Source organism: Aquarana catesbeiana, linkage group LG03 (assembly GCF_042186555.1).
Source record: "Aquarana catesbeiana isolate 2022-GZ linkage group LG03, ASM4218655v1, whole genome shotgun sequence".
Classification (NCBI taxonomy): domain Eukaryota; kingdom Metazoa; phylum Chordata; class Amphibia; order Anura; family Ranidae; genus Aquarana; species Aquarana catesbeiana.
Window position 1 is genome coordinate 48,895,564 of NC_133326.1, and position 23,526 is coordinate 48,919,089.

Consider the following 23,526-nt stretch of genomic DNA (forward strand, 5'->3'; position numbering starts at 1 on the left):
CACAGGCTGCATATGATGGGCACAGAGGCTGTATGATTGGCACAGAGGCTGCATATGATGGGCACAGTGGCTGTATGATGGGCACAGATGCTGCATATGATGGGCACAGTGGCTGTATGATTGGCACAGAGGCTGCATATGTTGGGCACAGTGGCTGTATGATGAGCACAGGTTGCATATGATGGGAAAAGTGGCTGCATGATTGGCACAGAGGCTGCATATGATGGGCACAGTGGCTGTATGATGGGCACAGAGGCTGCATATGATGGGCACAGGCTGCATATGATGGGCACAGAGGCTGTATGATTGACACAGAGGCTGTATGATGGGCACAGGCTGCATATGATGGGCACAGAGGCTGCATATGATGGGCATAGGTTGCATATGATGGACACAGAGGCTGCATATGATGGGCACAGTGGCTGCATATGATGGGCACAGAGGCTGAATTTTTTGGGCACAGGGGCTGCATTTAATGGGGAACAGTGGCTGCATTTTGTGGGGCATAGTGAGGCAGCAATTGAACAGTGCCACGCGCACTGTTTGCTGCTGCGATCTATGTGCCACATTACTACTCTCTTTCAGGTCACCAAAAACGTCCCAGGTCTTTTACAATCGTATGACGCATACACACGATCGGATTTTCCAACAACAAATGTTCCATGGGAGCTTGTTGTAGGAAATTCCGACCGTGCGTAGGCTCCATCGGACATTTTTCGTTGGAATTTCCAACAAACAAAGTTTGAGATCTGGATCTCAAATTTTCCGACAACAAAATCTGTTCTCGTAAATTCCGATCCTGTGTACACAATTCGGACGCACAAAGTTCCACGCATACTCTGAATCAATTACGAGACGGAAGCGCTCGGTCTGGTAAAACTAGCGTTCGGAATGGAAATAACACATTCGTCATGCTGCAAATTTTTAAATCTTTTAATGCAGCACTTTCTCTTCTTCTTTATAATGCTAGAATAATGAAGTTGTTTTGCTGCTGATATTCACACAGAGTTCTGAAAAAATGATTTCTTTATTATTTCTTGTGATCTCATGAATAATATTAGTTTTTTTTTTAGTCAGATCTCCATAATAATGCTTTGTATTTATTTTTATAGTGTTTTTGCTTTTTTATCAAGATCTCCTGTTTTATTAATTTTTTTCTAGTGTTCTCCATAATATTTTTTTTCCTTTTGTGTGTCAAGTTACCACAACACCATTATTATCTTGTATTTTTTAACCTCAAGGAGGTTGGTTAGTGTCAGTTGTTAATTTGACATTGTATTATTGAAATGTACCTGCCTACTCATAAACAAACTGTCCTTTTTGAGGTAAAACACATAGGCAACTATTTAAAAAAAAATAAATAGCCATTTATTATGGGTCATAACAAAATAAAGAGTAAGGCAACACTGGATAAACTGGTGAAATTTGCAAAGCCTTTGTACCCCATGGCACACATCAAAACTATTTTACAGGCGAAATTAGTGGCCTGAGGAGTCCATATAATAGTGAGCACAATCTGGTCCAGGAGTCCAAGAGATCAGGAACAGCAGAAGATGACATATATGTCACCAGACTGAACCCAGGCCATCACAATTTTGTCTTCCTTAGAAGCTTCCTTATAGGCTGTGGCTCTGGTGTTGGAGTTGTGGCCGGAGGTGGAGGAGGACAATGGTCGACCTCCTGGCTGCCACTTACCCCCGTCAACTCCTGGCTGAGGCTTTCTGTGTATGAAAAAGGGACATAGTTTTAGTTTTTTGTTCATCAATCACACACAATTTTGAGCTCATGACTGTTGCAAATTGAATGGTAGCCTCCCTGACGGTATTAGCGGTAACCCCATGCCACACTCAGGATTGCATTGCAGGATCCTGGTGCGGTATACTTACCTTGTCCCCAGGATCCTGCGATGTCCCCACACGGTGTCTGCGGGCTCTGTCCTCCCCCCGAAGCCTCTCTGTGCCAGGCTCCGTTCCCTGCGTGCATCGCAATGCACAGCGGCGGAGCCTGGCGGCAAATTCAAAAAATTAAAAAATCATAACACATACAGTACTGTAATCTTACAGATTACAGCACAGTATGAAATCATTTCACGTCCCTTTTGTCCCCAGTGCTTTGTCCAATGCCCTGCATGCAGTTTTATATGATATATACTGTTCTTTCTGCCTGGAAACTGTAGATTGTCCATAGCAACCAAAAACTGTCCCTTTACATCAAAAGTGGCTTTAGACCAGCTAGAAAACAGCAATAGTAAATTAGAACACTTGCAGAATCGTGGGGAAATGTATTTTATTATTATAATTTTTTTTTTTTTTTAATTATTTATATTTATTTATTATATTATAATTTATGATTTTGTGTTTCAAACTTCATCATACCCGGTATATCTTGGTGGAAAGATTTAAGTGTTTTATTGTTAAGAATTACAGGCCTACAATATAAAATGCCAAATTTCCATGCAAAATAATTGTACCGCTTTCAGCACCTAAAATCTGAAATAATTATACCGCCAGGGAGGTTAACAAATATAAAAGACTATCGTTCTGAGCCCAGCATTTTTCATTCTTGTCCCAATCATTTTTGGCCACTACTGTCTATTAATATGTAAACCACTTTGTTAAATCAGCAATTAGTGATCAATAATAACATCTAGTTAACATCATTAATTTTACGACAAGAAATATTTTGAACAATGCTATACATGACTCGAGCTGGGCTCCTCCACATCTTCCTGGGTGGAAGGCCCAGGTTGAACATCGGAAGCCTCAGCTAAGGTGGAAGGAAGCCTTGAAGGAAGAGTGGAGAGTGCTGGCCTGGTTCACTCTGGTCTGACAGAAAATGCAGTCTGTCATAATACCACAGCCTGGGGACATAAACGTCATCTGCTGCTCCTGATCTCTGGGAATTCTGGACCTTCTTTCGCTCCCTAAGATAAGTACTCCTCATGCCACCAATTTTGGCCTTCAAATAGGTGATGTCTGCCGTGGGGATCAACAGCTTCACAAATTCAAGCAGTTTCTCCAGCACTGCCTTCTTCTTTCTTAGCTTATTAAGAAATCACAGATCATACGTACGATGCACGCGTGTTACGCATTATATATATGCATGCATGAAACTCCACCCGCCCCTGAAGTTCTTTCTAGTCTATTCCCCGCCCCTTGTATTTTGGTGCAGTGGGAGAGCACATGGAGGAGACAGAGCAAATGCATGAGGACAGCAGCTGCAGCAATGACGAAAGGCCGGAGCCATGAACGTCCCGATCCCGGAGGAGGTTTAAGGCTTCAAATATGTCCTTTATAGCAATGGTCGAGATGGTGGACATCTTGAAGAGGGACGACTATGATGGGAAGCATGGACCTTACCCAAACCCAAATGTGAGAAAGGCCAAGATCATGACTAAAGTTGTGAGAAGTCTGCACAGGAATTTTGGGGTAGGACGATCCAAGGATCAATTGAGGAAACGTTATCGGACCTGAAATTGAGGGAGCACGATTAGTACAGAAAGATCAAGAGAGTTCTTCAAAAAAGTAAGTAGTTGTCGTGTGTTCCTATTATTATTATTACTTGCATGCTGCTCCATGTGCTTTTCTTTAATGTTGTACAGTTTAAAATGGCAACTTTCAGGTTCGTGGGCACAGTAATCGTTCGTAGTAAACATTGTTCGTTCGCCCACTAATACAATGCTTTTGGCAGATACAGGTTAACTACATTTGGTCATGCCTATTTGTATTCAAAGAAGTTTAGTACATTGTTGTCTAGATGGGTTTGTAACTAGAATGAAATGCCAACTTGATTCAGTGGAAGGAGAGGACACCCAGCAGCTGTTTACACATCTGGACACAGGAGCACTAGTGTGGGACACCAGAACACCCTTTTTAGGGTGTCCCACACAGGTGCTCCAGTGGATACTAGGGGTGTCTCCATGTGTGAAAATTGGACAAAAAAGGTAAGTATTCCAGCTTTATAAAGGGAAAAAAATAATATCTTCAGCTTGGAACTCTGCCAAAAAAGACAATTGTAGGACACTTCCAAGCAATGTTTCATATTACTATTTCTCGCCTCAAATATCTGTGTGCTAAGTATACCTTTTTTTTATTCACATAGGGGAGAAAAGACTTGGGACATCTGAGGACACCAGAGACCCCCCCCCTCCTAAAGAAAAGGAAATCCCCACACCACAACCAGAAGATGTGGAGGAAGGAGAGGTTTATGAAGTGGGCGAAATAGTGACCACAACAGGTGAGTGTCTGAGACCACAGTTTCAGGTAATAGATGGATGCCTGCATATTTATAATACATGGTGTGTTTTTTTTATTTTAGGTGATGTGAATATTGTGGAAGAAGAATCTCATTTCACAAGTGCAAGTGCACACGTCCTCATCAGGGAGATCATGGTGTGCAATCGTGATTTACAGAAGATCAAGGAAGACATCAATGATGTGCAAAAAAGACTCAAAAACATATTGATGTTTTAGGCAGAATCTAAAACACCCCAAAAATTTTTCACACATTTTAAATATTTTTTAGAATGCCAAATTTTGAAGATGCACACAGTATGTCAACATGTGCTATCTGCCATCACCGGATATCAAGGTACGTGTCTTGGGGGTGCAACCCCTTCCTTGCAACTAAAGTAGATGAGAGGAAGGAGTTGCACCCCCGAAACATGTCCATTGATCCCCCATGATGGGAGCTAGCATATGTTGACATTAGGCATGGGATCAGGAGGGAAATCCCCATCTTGACTCTCAATTTGTGTGCATCTTCAAAATTTGGCTTTCACAGGGGTGACATCACCCCATCTGATGAAGGCAATATCAACATAGTTTGGACATACTAATGTCTGATATTGCCTTCACTTTGTTAAAGTTGAACTTTGTAAGTTCCTGAGTTGTGTATTGTTTTATGGTTTTAAACATGCCTGTTTTAACACAAAAAAGGCTATTTGTACTGTCAAAAACAAAAATGTTAATACTAAAATATGTTGGTTTGTTCAAAAACCCTTTTTCTAACGCACATGTGAATGTGCACAGAGTAAAACGTTTTCTACTCAACAATGTGTGGCTTCTTCTTTCAATGCTCAATATCATTTTTTGGACTAAGTTGGCGTTTACACTGAAATGGGGGTTATTTACTAAAGGCAAATCCACTTTGCACTTCAATTGCAGTTTCAAGTGCACTTTTGCAGTGCACTCAGAGGACAAAGTGGATTTTCCTTTAGTAAATAACTCCCACAGTACTTTATAATTTGCCACAATCGTGCCATTTTCGTGACTCACCAAAATTCATTCATGGTGCTGAAAATGATGTATATTTTTATCAGTAATGCATTACATACATTAACAACAAAAACAAAGTGTATGTGTAGCAGACCCACAACATAATAATAGTTTGATGAAGAAGAGATTGTCACCTCATGTACCAAATAAATTATGTAAAAAAAAAATCCCACTGGATAACCTAGGAGACAGCTATAAGAAACACAAGCAGTAAATCAAAGGAAATATTATTTCAGTTTAACTTAAAAAAATGTATTTTTAAAATGTTAATTAAACATTTTCTGGCATATCAATGGCCCCCCTACCCACAAAGTACTCCATATATTTTATACGGACCTCGCGTGCGCTTTGGGGGGGGCAAGCACTGAAAACCAGATACAAACCCACAAGCACAAACTGAAGAGCAGTAACGATCTGAAAAGCACGAGGCTGAAAAGCGTGAATCGTCTCCCACCAAACTTCTACTAACAGCACTGGCTATTGAACTTCCCTTTTCTAGTGCCATCGTACGTGTTGTACGTCACCATGTTCTTGATGTTCGGAAGTTCCGACAACATTTGTGTGACCGTGTGTATGCAAAACAAGTTTGGGCCAACATCTGTCGGAAAAAAAACATGGATTATGTTGTCGGAAAATGTGATCGCGTGTATGCGGTATAGTAGCGTATACCCCACAAAAAATACCGCTGCTAAAGTGTTCCCGTTTGGCTTGAAGAAAAGATGGCAACCCTAAGTGCACTCCTGAACTCTGCACTCTGTATGTAGTGCACTTCTGAACTCTACACTCTGTACGTAGTACACCTCTGTACTTTACACTCTGTATGTATTGCACCTCTGAACTCTGCACTCTGTATGTAGTATACACCTGAACACTGCACTCTGTATGTAGTACACCTCTGAACTCTGCACTCTGTATGTAGTACACACCTGAACTCTGCACTCTGTATGTAGTACACCTCTGAACTCTGCACTCTGTATGTAGTAGACCTCTGAACTCTGAACTCTGTATGTAGTACACCTTTGAACTCTGCACTCTGTATGTAGTACACCTCTGAACTCTACACTCTGTATGTAGTACACCTCTGAACTCTACACTCTGTATGTAGTACACCTCTGAACTCTACACTCTGTATGTAGTACACCTCTGAACTCTGCACTCTGTATGTAGTACACCTCTGAACTCTACACTCTCTGAGAAAAAAAACCCTGCATACATTTATATAGCCTTACAGATACAAGCCGCCCTTTGAGGACAACCATAATTCTGATACGGCCCCCAATGAAATTGAGTTGGACACCCCGGCTCTATATGAACAGTTCACACAATACATATGTGGTGGTGTGCTGCATTTTTTTGCAGCGCAACACACATCAGCACATGTCAATGCACTGCAGCACGTGCCTATATTAAGTAGCTTAAGGCAAATTAAGTGTTTTTATGTAACTATCGCTCAAATTAAAAAAAGGAAATAGAGGTACAATTGCAGTGTGGTGGGCTACATTGTTTTTACGCCCAATCCCCCTGTGTTCAGTGTTCTGTACATTGCACCATATCCTAGTCATTCTCCTAGAGGGTACCCTAGACTAGTTACAGTATTGGTATTAAAATTGCAGTTAATGCTTATATGCACTGTTTATTGTTGACTTTGTTGATTCATGATAATTTACCACTAAACGGTCTTGTGTCTATTTTCTGGTGCTAATTCACAGCCGAGTTAAAGGTATCTATGCTCGTGGTACCATCAAAGTACCATTAAAAGAGGCAACCAGAATAGTAAGCCACTGCTTACACCACTGCTGCCCTGCCATCATTACCAGCTCCTTCCACCACTCCTGGCCTGACACCTTTACCAGATCCTGTTACCTATGCTGGCATGCCACCATTGCCATCCTCTGCCACTGCTTCTGGCCTGCTGCCATTACCATCCCCTGCCACTGCTGCTGTCCTTTTACCATTATGAGTTTTTACCAGCACTGCTGATTACCATTTGCAGCTCTTGCAGCCTTTCCTGCATTTTTTTTGAAGCGTCAGTTCTGCATTGCCTACTCCGCTGCTTTGGCACTGTGCCATACATAATGTTTCTGCACCTGGGCCTCAGTTGCAAAAAAAAAAAAATTCTGCAGAGTTAATTTCGCGTTGTGCCTAAAAAGTCTGCAGCTTATTCCAGTAACTATGGACTTTAAGGGTCGGTTCCCACCACAGGAACACGGTCTGGGTGTATTCCTGCATGTGCACATGATTGGATGATAAAATCAGCAGAGCTTCCCCTCATTTCAGATCTTCCCCTCAGATCTACAGCGACTGCACTTCCAAGTGCAATTGAAGTGCACTTGTAGTGCAAAGTGGATTTGCCTTTAGTAAATCAACCCCACAGTGCACATCTCCACTGCGGTGAGGAAACTGAATGCTCTGCCTCCGTTCAGCACAGGGCAGAAAGGAGCAGCCGGAATGAAGAGCATTCAGCAGGAACAGTGATGCTGCTGAAGACTTTGGGGTTGAGTTACTAAAGACAAATTCACTTTGCACTACGAAGTGCACTTCAATTGCACTTGGAAGTGCAGTCGCTGTAGATCTGAGGGGAAGATCTGAAATGAGGGGAAGCGCTGCTGATTTTATCATCCAATCATGTACTAGCAAAAATGCTGTTTTTTATTTTCCTTGCATGTCCCCCTCAGATCTACAATGACTCCACGTCCAAGGATTTGCCTTTAGTAAATAAACCACCCTGAGTCCAGCTAGCTGCTCATTACTTCCTTCTGCTGCACTGAGGCAAATGGAATTTACTAAAACTCTAGCAGCCAGAATCTGGAACAGCCATGCATAGTAACCAATTAGCTCATAACTTCAGATTCTCCAGTTAAGCTTTGAAAATGAATGCTAGAAGCTGATTGGTTCTCATACACAGTTGCAGCAGACTCTGGCTGCTCCAGCCTTAGTAAATTCCATTAAGTGTGTGATGGCTGTCATTTCCTCCTGACTGCACTTTCCAGCACTGTTAATTCCTCATAAGCTGCTTAGTTTACACCCTTACACTACACTATATCCCACGCTGCCTCCAACCTTAGCGATCTCCCACATGCACTATCCCATACAACATAACACTGCCTGATCTTCCTATCTGCCTCCAACTCCTGTGTTCTCCCTCTGCAGCCACATTCCACACACAAATTCATGCGGCTCCCTGCTCCTTGCCTCCTATACAATGCTGCTTCCACTTCTACTACTACTTCTCACCCCCTCCATATACCACTGTTCTCCCCAGCTTCTCATTCTTCCATGGATGTTGCTGTGCCCCTGTTCCTCACCCAACATCAGATGGTGCCTCCACTCCACTCCTCATCCACCCATCAGCAACTGCTGCCCTCTTGCTCCTCACTCCCCCATCATATGCTGTCACCACCACATTCCTTATCCCAGATCAGACTCCTTTTTTCCCCAGCTTCTCACTCTCAGATGTTGCTCCTCTGCTCCTCATCCCACATCTGATGCCCCTGAACACCCGCTCCTCACCCTCCATCACCCTCCATCTGACACTGCTTCCCCCCTGCACCTCACCGCTCTTTTACATGCTGATGCCTTCCTACTTGCCTTCCTACTTCTCACCTCCCATCCTTGCCCCTGCATCCAACACAGCAGTCCAGTGCTTCCTTACCACCCCCATCCAAAACTGTGGTCCCTTGCTCCTCAGCACCCATCCAATGCTGCAGTCCCCTACTCATTATTTGCCACCCCCACCCTTCTCACACCCTATCCAATACAGCTCTTAACCCCCCACTCCCCAATCCTATGATCCTATTGAACAACCACTTCACTTCATCAAGCATGTGAAGGGGTCCTGTGTGGCTCCAAAACATTGCTATCCTTTGCTGTGACATGATTGTTCAATAAAACTTCAGACCCTTTTATGGTGTCCTTGGTGTGCTGGTGACATATTCCTTGCTCTGGGTTGTTCCGGTTTCCTGCCTGTAGTTGCTACAGCACCCACCTACTCCTCTGCCATTCTCAGGAATGTGGGCATAGGGAATATTCCTCTGAGCTTCATGAGGCTATATACACATACATGTTAAATGAACATGGTCATAAATGCCTTGTCTAACATACTACACTACATAATTTTGAGAGCTGTGGGGAGTATAAAGCTCTATAGTGGGATTTACACAGGGAGAGGGAGGGGGAGCAGATATACCACCCTGGCCTTTTCATACAGGGGTGAGCAGTCCCTGGGGACTGGGGGGCAGCCTCAGAGAGTCCAACATATCCACTGCCAGTCAGCCAGTTAATTTTTTTGTTTTTCCTGTCCAAGGACCTTAACATATGGAAGAAAGTGCAAACTGTACATTTACGGATGGTTGGCAACCCTGTCCTCTACTTTGGTCTAGAAATATAACAAACTATGTAATAAATGGTCACTAACATGTTGTATTGGGATAAAAGAGATCTGTGTGCCAAAAAAAAGCATACAGGTAAGGTGTTCCTGCAGCACACCATGTACTAGAAGTGTACAGAGCCATATAGCCTATTTTATGAAGCTTTGGCTTTGCTTTGGCTCATTCCAAAAGGCACATGAGCTGTGTAATTTATCCTCATTGATACAATAGTCCCTGTTCATTTACATATTTTTACTGGAACCTCTCCTGCCCAAGGTAAATTGTTACTTAGGTTGAAAAAAGAAAAATATGAATCAAATTTAGTCAAAGGGAAAAAAAAGTATACAGTTGATTCATAGGAATGCAAAAGAAAAACCCATAAATGTCCGTGAAATTTAACCAAAGAAAAAAAAAACCTAACCTTTAGTTGATCCAGGGGAAAGCCAAAAACTATTAGAAAATCCTGTCTGAACCACAAAAGGAATCTTTGCTAGAGAGAACCTTGGGCAAATTCCCCGGATGAACATTCTTCTGTGTTATTTCTTGAAATATCCGTATCCATTTGCATTTAAAAACAATTAGGGGCTTTTTGATGCAATCTATGATGTGCAGCATCTTCTCTTTCAAGTGGTGGATGTGCCTTACACATCTTACATCTACAGGTAGAAGGATGTATTGATTGTTTTCTGCAAAATTAATTGCTTAGAAAGGTAAGCTATATACAGTAATTATTAGCTTAAAAAATTATAAAAGTTATACCATCTTGAGCACGTCATCTCAGGGTTTTAGCTGCTCTACAATTTACTCTGCCATGGTATATTCCTAGGACAATTTTGGAATAAGCATGACTGAACCACTGATGTCCTGATCTAGCCAACATTTGCAAAACCCTCTACTACTCATTTCTGGTGTTCTCCTACTGTCCCGATCTACAGGGTGTGTTCATCAATACTCGGCAGTTATGGGTATGGGAGAACATGTGACACCTCACATCTAACAGTGCAATGCCCAGTGTCAATCAGGGCTACACACAGATTGAAATTCCACCGTTCCCTGCTGAACCAGACAAACTTTGATTTATGTGTACCTAGCTTAATTGTAGATGTTTTAGTATCCCTATAACTAGGGCAGAATTTACATCTCAGGAGCCTATAGGCAGAAACTTCTGAAGTGCCCCCCCCCCCCCCCCCGCAAAAAAGACAGTAAGGCCAACTTTTTTTTCTTTAAGAATAAATTACCGCAGAGGTCTAGCAAAAGCAAAATTTAATTAAAAAGCACACTAATGTGCTTATGTTTATGACTGGTTTCTGGAGGCCTCCTCTTCCTGCTCCACCGCTCTATTGAATGCTCTTAATGGCCCCAGGGCCTCACTAGTGGACACATTACACAGGTCCATGCCTCGACGTTGTTCTAGGGGCTCGCTGATTGAGGTGGGCTGACTAGCCTGGCATGAGGGTAATAAAGTAATCATTAACCAGATAGGGGTGTCCCCCAATGCTCCTCTATGGCATAATCCTAACTTTCCAGAGCTCCTGGGCCATCCACATTCTCAGTGGTGGATAAGACTTGGTATTACCCACGTCTCTCAGATCTACTCAAACGACTCTTTTTTCTCATTTGTGGATTTGAAGGCTAAGTGTGGTGTAACAAACAGGTTTTATTTTAGGTATCTTTCACTGCACCATGCCATCAGGGCACAATTTTCTGGTTTGTCCCTGGAGCTCACTGAATCACCTCTAGAGGTGCTATTGTCATATCCCGATATTGGGAAAATTGTTACTACTATATATTCTCGCCTTCAAGTGGCGGGGGTTAAACCCTTTCAGATTGCTCAGCGGAAATGGGAAAAGGAAATTCCCAGGTTGTCAGAGGAGGGGTGGGAGGAGGCCTCAGAGGTGTGCTTTCTGGACCTTATTGGATCAAATGACCAATATGTACAATATAAATTTATACATCAGATGCATTACACTCCTGCTAGGCTGGCCCGTATGGGATATGACTCTGCAGCCTCCTGTGTTAGGTGTGGCTTCTCAGAAGCTGGATGCATGCATATGTTTTGGTCCTGCCCTGTCCTGTCCACCTTTTGGAGGGACTTATTTTCCTTTTTTGAAAACACACTACAAATAAAGGTGCCCTGCACCCCGGAGGTTGCACTATTGGGTGTGCTGAACGATTTCATGCACAGGACTCATACGCGAACTCTTGTCCATATAATACTGTTTTATGCCAGAAAATTAATTTTGATGCAATGGAAGAATGCAACTGCCCCAGATATTCAAGTTTTGTATCGTATGATGAATAAAGTTATACCAATTTTTAAACTGGTTTATAAGGGTAGGGCCTGCCCAAAAAAATTTGCTAAGATCTGGCAGCCCTGGCTTGATATATCAGACTCCTTTTGGAAGGACACTCCGCTCTCACAACAATAACTATATCCGGCCTCCCCTTGATGGGTTTTTTTTTTTTCTATTTGTTTTTTTGTTTTGTTTGTTTTGACGTCTAGGGGAGGCTGTAACCTTTGGATGGTGGGTCGTTTGTATACCTGGAGGGACGGTGTGGTGGAGGCGGGGTGGGACAAGGCTTGCCTTTTTGTGTGAATGAGTATAGATGGGTGCATGTATGGTGTGGATGTTGTGTTCATGGAAATATCCCTGCTGTATATAGCATTGTGATTTTAGGTTGTGGTGCCCTACGAGGTCCACACTCATTACCCTTATGTGACCAGTGGTATACTTCATTCCTCCGTTGAGGAATTTGGTAAATATGATGTATAACTATAACAGTTGGCCCCCGTTGGGCTATTGCACTTTCTTTTATATTTTGTAAAAGAGATTTGTTTATGGATGCATTTGTACTATCTGAACCTGTAAACTACTTTCTATCAAAACAAATAAAAAAAACAATTTTGTAAAAAAAAAAAAAGCACACTAATGTGAATTTTAGGGCAAACAAACACAATAAACTATCCACATTTTTGGTAAAATATAAAAGACGAGGTTGAACCAAGTAAATAGATGCCCAACATGTCAAGCCTTAAATTTGTTGTGCCTGTGAAATGGTCACATACAATTGTTCTCAAAAGTTTGCCTACCCTGGCAGAAATTGTGAGTTTGTTAGCTCTCACATGGATGCACTAAGCAGGCTAGACACGAAGCCATGAGGAGGTAGAAAAGAACAGTCAAAAGACCTGCGTAACAGAGTAATGAAACTTTACAAAGATGGACAAGAATATAAAAAGATACCCAAAGCCTTGAATATGCCAGTCAGTACTGTTTAATACCGGGAAAAGCTTTTTCTGGCAACTTGACCATGCAGCTCTTTTTTGTTCAAGTATCATCATATTGTGCGCCTTAAAAACAACCACACTGTCTTTTTCCAGAGCAGCCTGTATTTCTCCTGAGGTTACCTGTGGAGTTTTTCTTTGTATCCCGAACAATTCCTGTTGCAGTTGTGGCTGAAATCTTTCTTGATCTACCTGACCTTGGCTTGGTATCAAGAGATACCCACATTTTCCACTTCTTATTAAATGATTGAACAGTACTGACTGGCAAATGCAAGGCTTTGGATATCTTTTTATATCCTTTTCCATCTTTGCATGTGAGAGCTAACAAATTCATTGACTATATTTATACACAGACACTAATTGCGATTTAAAAAGCCACAAATGTGGGAAATTAACCTTTAATTGCCATTTTAACCTGTGTGTGCCACCTTCTGTGTCTGTACCAAGGCCAAACATTCCAGGGTATGTATACTTTTGATCAGGGCCATTTGGGTGATTTCTGTTATCATTATGATTTTAAAAGGAGCCAAGAAACTATGTGATAATAAATGGCTTCATGTGATCACTATCCTCAAATAAAAGACAGTTTTTTGGCATGATTACTCATATTTTCACTATAAATGCCAAAATTTCACAATTTCTGCCAGGGTATGCAAACTTTTGAGCACAACTGTACTTCTGTACCCTATAATTTCTATAGGCAACGCTTCAAAAGCCCATATAGGTCATCAGTTTAGTGTTACAGAGGAGGTCTTATGCTAGAATTGTTGCTCTCCCTCTGGTGTGCGCGGTGATATGTAACATGTGTATCACAAAGAACGTTTTCACGTGTAGGCGCCCCTAATGTGTGCGTTTACGTTCGTTCGTGAGTAGATTTGGGGATGGGAGGGGCCTCAAAAAAAAATTTTTTGGGGGGGGGGGATTTTATTTGCTTGGGTGTAACTTTATTTTTTGGGGAAAAAAATATATATTTTGCTTAACCTTTTTTTTTCCCATCACATAAGGAACAAAAAGTTCCCAATGTAATGATTTTTAGGTGACAGGTTCTCTTTATTGAGACATGCTGGGTCTAAAAGACCCTGTATGTCTCCTCTAGGCTCCTCTGAATGTATTGGAATGCATTACAATGTCATACACGTCGCTTTCCAGGTCAAAGCAAAAAGGGCAGGAGAGCAGACATGTGTCTTCTCTTCTCCCTCCCCTCCACCCGCCGACATCGGTTCCCAGCCTGCAGATAGGCAAGTGGAGCCTGGAATACATGGCAGTAGTGCAGGGGGGGGCGGTGCCGGGGGTGTGTGGAATGCCAGTCAGTTTCACACACAATCCCGGTGGCTGCAGCAAAAGGGTTAAAAGAAAGAAAAAAAAAAAAACTTATACAGACAGGCGCCCCTCTAGGAAGGGCGCCTGTAGGCACATGTCTACAATTCCTATTGGGAAATCTGGCCCGGCCCAGACCACACCCAAATCACTTCTGTACTGCCTGAAAATCACATGTTGCAGCGAAAAATCCACAGTGGTCTGCAATACTTTTTTGATTGCACGGAAAGACACTGAGTATCTCCCTAAAATTGGCTTTTATTCTTACTATCCAAAATTCAGAAGCCATTTTGTGGTTAAAGAGAAACAAAACTTCTTCAATCAGCATTAACTATTTTTATCCTTATGCTGCTTTAGTAAATAGATAGGAAGGTTTAGTACAATGACTTGTTTCAAACTTTTTTTTTTGAACATTTCTTCAGTTGCTTCCTGGTTTCTGTCTTAGGCCAATATGATGTCATACATCCCAGGAGTCTTCATGGGCATTTTTTTTCTTTCATCTGGAGGAGAGGAGGGGCTTTCTCAGCTAAGCACACTACATAGCTCCCAACTGTCCCTGATTTGGAGGGACTGGCCCTGATCTGGAGCAATGTCCCTCTACCCCCTTCCCCCCTCATTTTGGTCTGATCCATATACTTGAATATAAAATGCACTTTTTATCTTTCAAAAAGTGTTTCCCAGCGCTAAACCATTCATCCAATTTCTAAATTGCTGCATTTGTACATTTTAAAAGCCAATATAAAGGAATAGTGGTGGTAAAAAAACAGTCCTTGTGGATTTAATTAACCTTTTTTTGTTAATTCTCCTTTAAAGGGGGTGTGTCCTATGCCTACATACATTTTGTTAGTAGGTGTCCCTCATTCTCATCTCAAAATGTTGGGAGGTATGACACTATCCTGTCTGCACGCCTGAGTTAAGGGCAGATGGATTCCATGAAGTAAATGCTACATGAATCATCTGCCCTTACTCAAGATGGCTGCAGCTATAAATGCTAGGGGGTTGTTTATCAATGTGATTTCTTCAAAATAAAGCATGAATGGAGAGCATGATTGAATGGGGAAGTTTGCTCTGAATATAAAAAAATGAATTAAATGGCATGTTCGGTTTGTGGTGCTCAGATATAGGTGAGTTCTGCTTTAAAAATCACTATTTTAGTCCAGGGTTTCTGATTACAGTGACATACCTCCCAACTCCCAAAAGTGTGCAGACATAGGACACACCCCTTGCCACGCCTCTTTAAAGGAGAATTGTACAAAAAAAACAAGATTGGTTAAACCTACAAGTACTTTTTTTTACCACTACTATTCCTTTATATTGGCTTTTGGAATTTATAAACGCAGCAATTTAGAAATCAGATGAAAGGTTTTGCACTGGGAAACATTTTTTATAGATAAAAAGTGCATTTTATATACATCTATATCGATCAGACCAAAATGAGGGACAAATGAGGGACAGAGGGACATTGCTCCAAATCAGGGACAGTCCCTCGAAATCAGGGACAGTTGGGAGCGATGCAGTGAGTTGTAGATTAGAATTGCAAGTTTTTTCCCCAAACTTTTCCTATTATTGTAATCTATCTTTCCTTAGGTCTGTATTATAGGTAAACAGAGAGGGCATGGTATCCTTTAAGGAGAATGATGGCCTATTGAGGAACACTGGTATGATACTTATAGATATTATGATAAAGTGGGTAATGGAACAGGGGAGGGAAAAGTATACGCCCTGGTTTCCCATGTCCTTATTTCGCCATATATTTTCATAAATTGTTTGCATCTCCCTATAGGCATTAACATTCTGTGTGTGATTGTGTTTCTTTTGTAGATTTTCTTCATAGAATATATAACAGAGTGAGATGAAAAGACATCTGTGGGAAAAAAAAGCGTTATCTATGAACGATCAGTATGTCAAGTAAGCTAGCTGTCAGCATTTATAGAACATATCAGTTAAAGCAATATTTTGCAACTTGTCCCCAGATGTTTTGAGATCTCTTCAAGCAACAATTTTTAATGGATCCAGCTAAATCATGTAAGGCAAATAATCACACTTATTCTGCGATTTAGACCACCATGATTTGCATAATTTTGCTGCTTAGTGTCTGCTTGTTCTGACATTAGAATGGGGTCCTTACCATCGCAAGCACCCGCCGCCCTCCTTGCCCCAGGAAGAAACGACTCTTCTAAGTGCATTAACCAGTCATTAGTGGAGAAATGCATGGTCACTCCTCTATAAAAAGCATTGGACTGCATTTTATGTGTGGAGTGGGAATAGGGTTTTGTAGCAGTGCGGCTGCTATAAGCAACAGGAACTGTATGCAATTTGGCATCACTTACACATAGGAATGTGGAATGCTGCTGTTGTCATGGTATATTTCTATAACTTACAAACAGTAGAGGGCAAGGCAAACAACGGCATGACATTCCACATCTGAGACTGCATGCAGGTGGTATTCTTAATCTGGAGCCAGGTATCTATATTCACACCAGTGGCATTCTGCTGGTGGCATTCAGCATCTAAGACTTCATACTGGTGGCATTCTGCATCTGAGTCCCCATGCCAATGACACAGATTATCTGAGACTACAGTAGGATGGCATTCTGCATCTTAGACTACATGCCAGCCGCATTCTGCATCTGAGACTACATGCCAGCTGCATTCTGCATCTTAGACTACGTGCCAGCTGCATTCTGCATCTGAGACTGCAGGTCAGTGGTATTCAGCATGTGAGACTACGTGCTGGTGGCATTTTGCATATGAGACTACACACTGGTCCCATTGTGCATCTGAGACTAAATGCTGGTGGTATTCTGCATCCGAGCCTACAACCAAGCATTTGGCATCTGAGACTACATGCTGGTGGAATTTTGCATCTAAGACTACATGCTGGTGGCATTCTGCATTTAAGACTACATGCTGGTGGCATTCCGCATCTGAAATTACATACTAATGGCTTTCTACACCTGTGACTTTACGCCATTGGCATTCTGCGCCTAAGACTACATGTTGGTGGCATTCTGCATCCGAGACTACATTCTGGTGGCATTCTGCATTTGAGACTACAAGCTGGTGGCATTCTGCATCTGAAACTATATGCCAGTGGTATTCTTCTTCAGAGACTACATGCTATTGGTAGTCTTCATCTGAGTCTTTACCTGTGGAATTCTGCATTTGCATACTAAACATCTATTTTGCACTGAACGTGGCAATAAATCCGATGAGGAGATGGCTGTCTGAATAGGGTAACCACATCATGGGGATGAGGAAGATAATGACTCAACAGAGGAGGAGGGTGAAGGCAGGTTGTACACTCCACCTAATTTTCCTTTTGAATTAGATTAGTGATGGCATTGGGCTTTGATGGTTTTGCCTTGTTACCAAAAAATCTCTCAACTTCTCCCTATAGGTAAGCCTATAATAAGGCTTACCTATAGGTACTGTAAATATCTCCTAAACTTGCACCATTTAGAAGATATTTACCGTATACTGAGCAATGATTTAATTTGGGCATGCGCTCTAAAGGAATGGCTGCCCATGCCATTTCATCAGAAGCCTGTGCTGTGACTGGCGGCTCCCGTGTGCATGTACGGGAGTGACGTCACACGTCTCTGGCCAGTGACATAGCCGGAGTCTGCGGACACAGAAGGCAGACGGGTGAAGATGGATGCGGCCTCCAATTGGGACAGAGCAGGCTTTGTTTGCAGGTAAGTGTCACATAATGTGCTAGTATGCGAAGGGAAGCTGATAATCTGATAAACTTGGTGTGTTCCACTTATGGTCTGTATTTTTGTTATGGCGTACAGTATTTAGTGAAAAATCTGGAGAATAAGATTACAAAGTAGAGTAGATCAGAGAACACTATGGTGAACCATGCTGCTATACTGTTGTTATGGTACTGAGCAGAAGCTGTACCTTGGAAGAGCAGTAAAAAGGTATTACATACAGTGCCTTGAAAAAGTATTCATACCCATTAAAATGTTCAATGTGTGATAGACCAACAGAGAGTGGCACATAATTGTGAAGTGGGAGGAAAATGATAAATGGTTTTCAACATTTTTTGCAAATAAATATGTGAAAAGTATTCAACCCTGTATTCAGCCCCCATTACTCTGATACCCCTAACTAAAATCTAGTGGGACCAATTGCCTTCAGAAGTCACCTAATTAGTAAATAGAGTTCCCCTGTATGTAATTTAATCTTAGTATAAATGCAGCTGTTCTGTGAAACCCTCATAGGTTTCTTAGAGAACTTTAGTGAACAAACAGCATCATGAAGGCCAAGGAACACACCAGACAGGTCAAGGATAAAGTTGTGGAGAAGTTTAAAGCAGGGTTAGGTTATAAAACAATATCCCAAGATCTGAAAATCTCACAGAGCACTGTTCAATCCATCATCCGAAAATGGAAAAAGTATGGCACAACTGCAAATCTACCAAGACATGGCCGTCCACCTAAACTGACAGGCCGGGCAAGGAGAGCATTAATCAGAAAAGTAGCCAAGAGGTCCATGGTAACTCTGGAGGAGCTGCAGAGATCCACAGCTCAGGTGAGAGAATCTGTCCACAGGACAACTATTAGTCGCGCACTCCACAAATCTGCCCTTTATGGAAGAGTGGCAAGAAGAAAGCCATTGTTGAAAAAAAAACATAAGAAGTCCAGTTTGCAGTTTGCGAGAAGCCATGTGGGGGACACAGCAAACATGTGGAAGAAGGTGCTCTGATCAGATGAGGCCAAAATATAACTTTTTGGCCTAAAAGCAAAACACTATGTGTGGGGGAAAACTATTATTATTATTATTATTATTATTATTCAGGATTTATATAGCGCCAACAGTTTACGCAGCGATTTACAATATAAAAGGGAGACAATACAGTTACATAGGATTAAGAGGGCCCTGCTCAGAAGAGCTTACAATCTAATAGGGTGGGGCAGGTGGTACAAAAGGTTGTAACTGTGGGGAATGAGCTGGTGGAAGTGGTAGGAGATTAGTTGGAGACGTGATAGGCTTTCCTGAAGAGATGAGTTTTCAGGGATTGCCTGAAGGTAGCAAGAGTAGGGGATAGCCGGATAGATGGAGGTAGCGAGTTCCAGAGGATGGGAGAGGCTCTGGAGAAATCCTGGAGACGAGCATGCAAGGAGGAGATGAGAGAGCTTGAAAGCAGGAGGTCTTGAGAAGAGCGGAGAGGACGATTTGGGTGATATTTGGAGACAAGACTAGTGATGTAGCTTGGGGCAGAGTTGTGAATGGCTTTGTATGTTGTGGTTAACTAACTAACACTGCACATCATCCTGAACTCACCACCCCCATTATGAAACATGCTGGGGGCAGCATCATGCTGTGGACATTCTTTTCTTCAGCAGGGACAGGGAAGCTGATCAGAGTTGATGGGAAGATGGATGGAGCCAAATACAGGGCAATCTTAGAAGACTGGGACTGGGGCGGAGGTTCACCGTCTAGCAGGACAACGACCCTAAACATACAACCAGAGTTACAATGGAATGGTTTATATCAAACCATATTCATGTGTTAGAATGACCCAGTCTAAGTCCAGACCTAAATCCAGTTGAGAATCTGTGGCAAGACTTAAAAATTGCTGTTCGCAGATGCTCTCCATCCAATCTGACAGAGCTTGAGCTATTTTGCAAAGAAGAATGGGCAAAAATGTCACTCTCTAGATGTGCAAAGCTGGTAGAGACATCCCCAAAAAGACTTGCAGCTGTAATTGCAGTGAAAGGAGGTTCTACAAAGTATTGACTCAGGGGGGCTGAATATAAATGTACGCCACACTTTTCACATATTTACAGGCAGACCCCAGGTTACAAACAAGATAGGGTCTGTAGGTTTGTTCTTATGTTTAATTTGTTTGTAAGTTGGAACTGGTACATTGTTTAAGTGTAGCTCCAGCCAAAACAATATTTTTTAAAGTTTTTTGGATAACATAGTGAAGGGTTAACACCCCGGTAACATTTGTTTTGCTGACTGTGTCCCTGTCCAGAAGATTTCACCTCACTTCCTGTTGTCTCATTTGTAAGTCGGATGTTTGTAACCCGGGGACTGCCTGTATTTGTAAAACATTTTGAAAACCATTTAGCATTTTCCTTCCACTTTACAATTATGTGGCACTTTGTGTTGGTCTATCACATAAAATCCCAATAAAATACATTTACATTTTTGGTTGTAACATGACAAAATGTGGAAAATGTCAAGGGGTATGAATACATTTTCAAGGCACTGTATGCCTTTTGGTTAGGCTCTTCTATGTTTGGTGGCTGTCCACATGCAGTTTAGCTCTTCATGCAGATCTGTGGAGAGAAGCGAAATCCACAAGATTTAAAGCATATCTAAACACAAAAGCAAATATAAAATATTTAGCAGTTTACCAATCCTTAAAGTGTTTCTAAGCCCACAACAGTAAAATCCGTCTATATATGCAGTAAAGCATGCTTGTTATACTCACTGTGGGACCTAAGGAGTTAACCCTGCGCATTGTGTAAAAAGTCTCTTTGATCCTGTCTTCTCTGATCCTTCTCTGATCCTCTTCTTCTTACAGTCCACAATCCGTCTCCTGATAGTACAGAGCCTTTGGAGGCACTCTGCACATGCTCAGTTTGGTGTGTATTGCTAGAGAGGTTTTTTTTTTTTTCTTTCATGGGAGGGTGCATGAGATCAGCACAGGGCCAATCAGCACTGTCCAGACAGAGAGTCAAGGGCCCTGCAGCCTCATAGGACAGTCAGAGTAGAATGAAAACTCCTCCTACAAACTTTAACCAGTCACTGATAGAAGTCACAAAGCTATATACTGCTGATGAAAAAAGGTATTTAGCAGTTTATATTTTCTAAAACAATTGCTTTTCCATGTTCTGTGTACTGCGGGAGACCAGATATAGTGAATGCAGGGCCCTGGGTTTAGTAACACTTTGAATGTGGTAACTGCATTATTTTCCTTTTTTTGGAATTTTCCCCCTTATTTTCACTTGGTGATCTGGCCAGCAAAGCCATTATTTCCATGGCAGCATATGTGTGGGTAGGCTCCGCCTCCATAACTACCCAATAGGACCCCTCTCCCATAAATCTTTGCTCTAGGCTGCTATCCATGTTCCTTTTTTGTCCTCCTCCGTAGGACCAGGTGTTGGTTCTCCTACCTGAAGATAATCCTCCCTACGATCGAATCAGCCGATTGCCAATTTTTCCTCCGATAGGCCCTGACTGTTAAGCAAGGTATGGAGTGTATAGCAGCAGAGTAGCGCTGAAGATTGGGCCGGCTCATCTATGTGCGCACGGTCTGTTTGCCTATTGTTCCAGGCGACCATTATCTGCTGCCAAGTCCGGTGTGTGTGTGTGTATGGCGGTTCCTCGGCCCAGGTGATCGTAGGTGGAGGGGTAAGTTTTCAAATTTATATACATGGCAGGTACCAAGTACCCGGCCACCTATTTTCCCTTTGGAAAAGAGTACCACTCCAGGAAGGGTATCGTATGGCTGGTCTTTTCATAAACTGCTTATTTCAGCGTGATATAGAGACACCATTAGAGCCTAGTACCCTTACCTAGTATTGTGTCATCCTGGTTCACTGGGACAATAACCCAGGTTATGAAACCACTGTTGGACTAATTTCCAGAATATGATCAAAGCATTAGTCTGTTCCGGGTCCCCATAAAACCATAAGGTGTCCAAGGTTGTTGGTACGGTTTCAAAACATTGTTATCCCTCTTTGAAATCAAAGGAGTGTAGCTTGAACAATTACCACACAGGACTTGTTTTTGTCAGCTATCAGGGAAATTCTTAGAACCGCCTTTCTTCTATCAAGTTCTGGTCTAATATACCCCACAGCAACTTTTTCCCCTTGATGCAATTTTTGTTCCATCATCAGTTCTTTAATACCGGCAACACAGAACTGACATTTTCTCCCTTCTTTTATTGGGGGTCATTTTCTATTTCCATGACCCCACTGGTTATCTTCGGTTCATTTGCATATCTTATCTTCCCTTCTTCTCTCTCCCTTTAGTACTTTATGGGCTCCAGTCTTCAGGGGACCTCCACATGGATACCCCTGCCTTATTTGCAGACTCATGCAATTTAACTATTAAACGACCATTTGTCGTGGCATAGATATCCGTGTATAGATCCTTGGCATCCAGACGATGGTTTATATGTTTTATGTGTAGTGTGTTTTGTTTTTTGTCTATATGTTGCCACATCTGGAGATTACATGACACTGGAATCTCTGGATGCTATCTAGTTGCATGTGTTCATACTGTTATCTCCCATTGAGGAGTGTTTTGTATTAATCTATTTAATAATAAATCTAAAACTTTTTTACTATCTTCACATTGTACGTTGTGACACTCATTTGGTCTTCTGGTTCTTGTCAGTCTTGACAAGGACAAACCAGGTTTTTTTTAGAGGCGAGAGAAGACCTGCAGCCGGGCACAGCGCTGGATAGATAGAGGACTCAAGTAAATGTTTAGGGGAGGAACGGGAGGAAGGACATTTTTACCTTTAAGCAGAGAATGCATTAATGTAAAAAAATTTACTTTAGAACCCCTTCAATACCGGGCACTTTTAACTCCTTCCTGCCCAGACCAATTTTCAGGTTTCAGCGCTGTCGCACTTTGAATGACAATTGCGCGGTCATACAACACTTTACCCATATGAAATTTCTATCATTAATTTCACACAAATAGAGCTTTCTTTTGGTGGTATATAATCACCACTGTTTAAAAAAAAAAATTTAAACAAACAAAAAAAGGCCAAAAAATGTTGAAAAAAAATGCTTTTTTCTTCCTTTCTGTTATAAAATTTGTAAAATAATAATCTTTCTTCATAAATTTAGGCCGATGGTATTCTGCTACATTTCTCTGGTGAAAATAGCCCAAATCAGTGTATATTATTTAGTCGGCAGGAAATTTATAGAGACCACAAACTATGGTACATATCTGAAAAGTAATCCCTCCAAATGTACTGAAGGCCTATCTAATTTCTCGAGGCCCGAAAATTCCAGGACCATAAAAATACTCCCCAAATGACCTTTTTGGAAAGTAGACAGTTTGAGGTATTTAATAAGAGGCATGGAACGTTTTTTGAAGTTTTAATTTTTTGGAAAATGAAGGAAAAAAAAAAAGTTTTTACGGGTATATCAGGAACTGAAAAAATACCACCATGTAAGCCATATAACTATGTTTACAACATCTTACGAATATATTGACGTGAAATGATTTGTACAAATTTTAACCTATGATTGTTTGTTTTAAGATATTTTTGTCTGTACCCTCACAATCAAATGGTCCTGAA

The 23,526-nt window shown here is 41.7% G+C and overlaps 1 long non-coding RNA gene across 2 annotated transcripts in view; it reads right to left on the reverse strand.

Moving 5' to 3' along the window:
* Window positions 1-806: 806 nt before the first annotated feature.
* LOC141134433 (uncharacterized) overlaps window positions 807-23,526 on the reverse strand; it is a 94,049-nt gene continuing 71,329 nt past the window's right edge. For both annotated transcript variants that reach the window (XR_012243149.1, XR_012243148.1), the window contains one exon: window positions 807-1,721. This is a non-coding gene — a long non-coding RNA (uncharacterized lncRNA). The remainder of the gene's footprint in view (window positions 1,722-23,526) is intronic.